Source organism: Hordeum vulgare, chromosome 2H (genome assembly GCF_904849725.1).
Source record: "Hordeum vulgare subsp. vulgare chromosome 2H, MorexV3_pseudomolecules_assembly, whole genome shotgun sequence".
Classification (NCBI taxonomy): domain Eukaryota; kingdom Viridiplantae; phylum Streptophyta; class Magnoliopsida; order Poales; family Poaceae; genus Hordeum; species Hordeum vulgare.
In genome coordinates, this window is record NC_058519.1 from 550,521,283 (window position 1) to 550,527,282 (window position 6,000).

Consider the following 6,000-nt stretch of genomic DNA (forward strand, 5'->3'; position numbering starts at 1 on the left):
AAGCAAGACAAGACATCAACCAAATATAACAGATTCCAGACTTAGAAATATTTCAGCACCTCCAAATCAGCACAATTTCTAGCAACTTGAGGGCAATCAAACCACACCTAAACATGTTTTTCTATTGCAACTAAAAATACACGGGGCTAGTCTAAACACCCAAGAACAACTCCCTAGTTGACAACTCTGTCAAACGAAGCACGGAATAAATCCTACAAAATAAAAAAAAGGGCCTCACGGCAAAATACCGCGCGAACTATCTTGCTCTAATGCTAAAACTAATTGCATTTTTCTACCCCGAAAACATATAAAATATGTGGGGTTGCACAACAATATAATGCCACACGAAAATGCGAGAAAATAACCTATACACGGGAAAATAAACTAGCGGCAATCCCTACACGCAAAAATACGAGTGACCGCTCTAAAATACATGGAATAATGTTTCCTAGAGCATGAACATTTTATCTAAGGCATTCGGGCAAACCGGACACGCGCGAAAAATAAATACGGGACACAAACCTATTAGGACAGCACGCATATCTAGGCAAACAGTGGGTCAAACCACATCAAACATTTATGCAAGTTGCAAAAACGGATACTACGCGAAATTCTACACGAATAACATATACAACTCATCGCGATCCGACTTACGAATTAAAAACTACGGAGGATCTAATATGTCTATTTTTCTGGAAATAATATTTTCCTAAAACACCCTAAATTCCCTAATGGGCCGAACTCGGCGCAACCTAACAAAACTAAAAAAAATGCACAGGCGGGGGATAGGCCCGGGGCTTACCTTGGGCTCGGCCCAGCTTGGATGGGAGGTAGATGGGCCACGAGGCCTGGCTCGGGCGCCACCTGGGCCGCGTGGGGAGGCAGCGCTGGAGCGTTTCGTCCTCCTCATGCCCCTCCAGGGCAGAGGCGAGGCGGCGATTGCAGGACCTAGGGCGGCGGCTGGCGCAGGGCCGGCCTGGCCTGGACTGAGATGGCGGCGTTGGGGGGCGGCGGATCCGGGCGACACCACCCCAATCCCGGCGGCGGCGAGCTTCGCAACGAAACCGCAATTTGGGGCGCTCGAATCCATGGTGTTCCTGTCAGCGCCATGAATGAGAGAGAGAGAGGGAGGTGAGAGGAGGGAGATGGGGAAAAGGGGCAGAGAGGATTGGGCGAGGGGCGACCTGGCCGACGGCGGTAGGCGCTCCGGCGAGAAGAGGGGCGCCGGCAAGCGGCGGGAGAAGCTGCTGCCTCGGGCAGGGACTCCATGGGGAGGGAGCTCGGGCCAGATGGGCTTGGGGCGGGCCTGAACCGGGCTCGGGCGGCCCCGGCGGCTGCTGGTGGGAGTGGCTGGCTGGGGTTGGTGGCGCGGAAAACGAGGAAGACCTAGGGTTTGGTGCCTATTTATAGAAAATGGGCTAGGGTTATCCGAATTCGGATTAGTTTTCGACCACGAGATCACAATCGTACGGCCACGGACGCGGAATGGTTAGGTGGGCTGTGTAGAGTGGCTAGGCGGAGGCGAGAGGGAGAATGGGCGGCGCGGCAACGAATTATAACACACCGAAAGACCTCCGACGGTAGACCGAATACGGTGCCGCTAGGGTCGACCGTTCGGGTACCAGACGGACTCCGATCGCGATGAAATTCGACAAGCGGCCTATCTATGTTAAAATAACACCGCACGTCAAATCTCACCCCAAACGGAGAAAGTATTACGCACACTTTTAAAACAGGGTTACGACGATGCCGCGGGCGCGTGCGTGTGCGGTCGGGCTCAGAACGGACAACGACGCGAACCGGCAACTAACAACGGATGCAAGTTTTGAAAAATGGCAGCACAGAGATGCCGATGCAATGCAGATGATGCGCATGATGCGATGATGATGCCACAAAATAAAATATACACACGACGAAAACGAAATAGAAGGGGAATCTTCTGGAACGTCGGCATCGGGCTGTCACACAAGGGCCGGGTCATCTTCTTGAAGATGAACCGGGTATTGTTTAAGAATCTTGAAAACTTCAACCTGTAGCCCCGAGGGTCGGTTCATCTTCTTGAAGATGAGTCGAGTCTTGCTTAATAGTCTTGGAAAACTTCAACCTGTAGCCCCCAAGGGCCGAGTCATCTTCTTGAAGATGAGTCGGGTCTTGTTTAAGAATCTTGAAAATCTTCAACCTGTAGCCCCCAAGGGCCGGCTCACCTTCTTGAAGATGAGCCGGGTCTTGTTTAAGAATCTTGAAAAACTTCAACCTGTAGCCCCAAGGGCCGGGTCATCTTCTTGAAGATGATCTGGGTCTTGTTTAAGAACATTGAAAAACTTCAACCTGTAGCCTCAAGGGCCGGGTCATCTTCTTGAAGATGAGCCGGGTCTTGTTTAAGAATCTTGAAAATCTTCAACCTATATCCCCCAAGGGTCGGGTCATCTTCTTGAAGATGAGTCGGGTCTGGTTTAAGAATCTTCAAAAACTTCAGCATGTAGCCCCCAAGGGCCGGGTCATCTTCTTGAAGATGAGCTGGGTCTTGTTTAAGAATCTTGAAAAACTTCAACCTATAGCCCCCAAGGGTCGGGTCATCTTCTTGAAGATGAGACAGGTCTTGTTTAAGAATCTTGAAAAACTTCAACCTGTATCCCCCAAGGGCCGGGTCATCTTCTTGAAGATGAGCAGGGTCTTGTTTAAAATTTTGGCCCACACTTTTTGTTTTAGAGAAGCAAATACATTAGCCCCCAAGTGTCAAGTGTATTGCTTGCAATGCACTTGAGACTTGAATGTCCACCGATAAGTAGTTGTGAGGTCACTGATCCTTCCTGCTTGAATTTGTAGGAGACTATCAGTCAAACTGACGCATCCCTAAGTGGGACGAAACAAAGTTTGGGACGTCACCTAGACGCCAAGGCTGCGGCGGAGGAAAAACTTCGAGCCACGGTGACAGAATTTGAAAAGGTCAAGGCTGAATATCTTTGTTACAAAGAGTCAATCGAAGCTGAGAGAGCCGCCCTTGTGAAACATGCTGAAAATGCTGAGGGCCAATTGAAACAAGTTACTGAAGAATTGACTGGTCTTCGCCGACACATCTCCAATATGACCAATGCGATCTTTGGTAAGTCCTTCATATAGTGCATGTTATATTCTTTTTGTAAAGGACATAAGGTGCCAACCGACTTATGTTTCATTTGTTCCTTGCAGGCCCTCGATCCGCCAATCTTCAGGATGATTCTGTTCTGAAGCTAAAGGCGATATATACCCTTACATAACAACTCTATGATGGCGGCTTACTGACTGTCAAGGCTGTATGGGGAGCAAAGACCATGTGAAGTATATCAGGGATATGCTAAGGCGACTCTCAACCATTCCCCAGCACATAGAGGAAATAATGAAATCATCCGCACGGAAAGGCCTGATCGCGGTTATGAGCCGATCAATAGACTATTCTCCAGATCTCAAGTCGGATGAAATAGCTGGCGGGTTTCCTGAATATAAGGATGACGACTCAGACTTTACGCAAGAAGATTACGCTCAGTGCGTAAAGGATGTTTGCCCTGCGGCAAGCCGGCTTGCTGAGAGCCTTGATCTGTTGAAATATCAGGCGGCTTATGATGATGATGGTAAGCGTGTGGCGACTCCCAGTTTGGCACCAATGGACTTGATTCCTCAGCGCCGTAAGCATCTTTTAGCCTCTGATGCTGACCCGTCAACCATCTTGACAGAAGAAGCTGAATTTCATGCCTTAATAAATTGCACTTGGTATGTGGATAACTTCCAGAACCAGGACCCCAAAAACTAGGCACACGGTGACCCGGAGGCGGCTTAGACGTGGCGGCTTTCAAAACTTCAACCTGCATAGGAGGCTGAACCCGGAGGAAACTTGCCACCGGGTTAATATATAAAAACTTTTGGCCTTTATGAGCCATGTAATATGCTTTTGAGCATACTTAAAATTGCTTATATACTTGCATTAAAAAGGATGCCAAACTTTCATGGCGTTACCTTATAATATAAGTCGCCTTGGTTTGGCTATCGACCGTTTATGAAGTATTGTGTTCTTTCTTCCTTGATCATCGCCCAACTTGAATGAGTCAACATAGCTGTTGAGTCTCTGCTTGAAAGCATAATCACCACATGAGGTGTAAAATAAGTCGGCTCAGTGAGTCACGGCGAGTAGACGGGCTTGCAAGGCTCTAATCATACCCTAAGAGCTTTTTTCAAAAACCTTTATGTGTTTAGACTAGCTGATTAGGCTCAAGTCAAGCTTCAGTGAAGGAGGTTCAGTGAACCCATGGTTTGTCTGTTTTACATATGCTGGCTCTCGCAAGTACCTCAATGTTTTAACTTTGGAAATTCATGGTCCAATACTGGATTGACTCGCCAACAGTACACGGGTCTTATGGGCGAGTCGCGAAACATACAGTCCAATATAACCATTGTAATGCGTTAATTTTTCACCAGCCAAGAGGGTAGTAAGGTGGGACTTGCTGCGGCAACAAAAGTCCTTCCCTGGCGCTTAGGAATTCTTCTTGTTACTTCTCTGGTTTGCGTCGGTTTTTCCCTTGAAGAGGAAAGGGTGATGCAGCACAGGAGCAGTAAGTATTTCCCTCAGTTTGAGAACCAAGGTATCGATCCAGAAGGAGGGTCTCGTCAAGTCCAAAGTACGTGCGCAAACACAAACAAGTTTGCACCCAACGCTTCAAAGGGGTTGTCAATCCCTTCAAGATTGTTTGCAAAGTGAGATCTGAAGGCGGAAAGTGCAACGAAGTAAAAAGTGTAAGGCTGAAAATATGGTGTGGAGTAGACCCTGGGGGCCATAGTTTTCACTAGAGGCTTCTCTCAAAATAGCAAGTATTACGGTGGGTGAACAAATTACTGTCGAGCAATTGACAGAACCGCGCAAAGTCATGACGATATCTTAGGCAATGATCATACATATAGGCATCACGTCCGAGACAAGTAGACCGATACTTTCTGCATCTACTACTATTACTCCACACATCGATCGCTACCCAGCACGCATCTAGTGTATTGAGTTCATGACGAACAGAGTAACGCCTTAAGCAAGATGACATGATGTAGAGGGATAATCTCAAACCAATGATGAAAACCCCATATTTTTACCCTTGATGGCAACAACATGATGCGTGCCTCGCTACCCCTTCTGTCATTGGGTGAGGTCACCGCATGGTATGAACTCAAAACCAAGCACTTCTCCCATTGCAAGAATCATAGATCTAGTTGGCCGAACAGAACCCACAACTCGAAGAGAATTACAAGGATATCAAATCATGCATAAGAGAGATCAGAAGAAACTCAAATAAGATTCATAGATAATCTGATCATAAATCCACAATTCATCACCTCTCGACAAACACACCGCAAAAGAAGATTACATCGGATAGATCTCCATGAAGATCATGGAGAGCTTTGTATTGAAGATCAAAGAGAGAGAAGAAGCCATCTAGTTACTAGCTATGGACCCGTATGTCTATGGTGAACTATTCACGCATCATCGGAGAGGTCACGGTGTTGATGAAGAAGCCCGCCGTGTCTGAATCCCCCCTCCGGCAAGGCACCAGAACGTGCCCCATATGGGATCTTGCGAAGACAGAAGCTTGCAGCGACGGAAGAGTACTTTCGATGATCTCCTCATTTATTTGGGATTTTTAGGGAATATATAGGCGCAACCCCTAGGTCAGGGGACGCTCAGGGGGCCCACAAGCCTGGATGGCGCAGCCTCCCCCCTGGCCGCGGGGTGGGGGCTTGTGGGCCCCCTGGGGATCCCCTGCCTTGGCTCCCAAGCTCCCCGATCTTCTTCTGTTCTAGGAAAAATCTTTTCGGGGAGTTTCTTCCGTTTGGACTCCGTTTCAAAATCTCCTCTGCAAGGGGTCAAAAACATGGAAAAAACAGGAACTGGCACTTGGCACTGAGTTAATAAGTTAGTCCTAAAAAATAAATAAAAAGCATGCAAAACATCCAAAGTTTGACAAGATAATAGCATGAAACCAT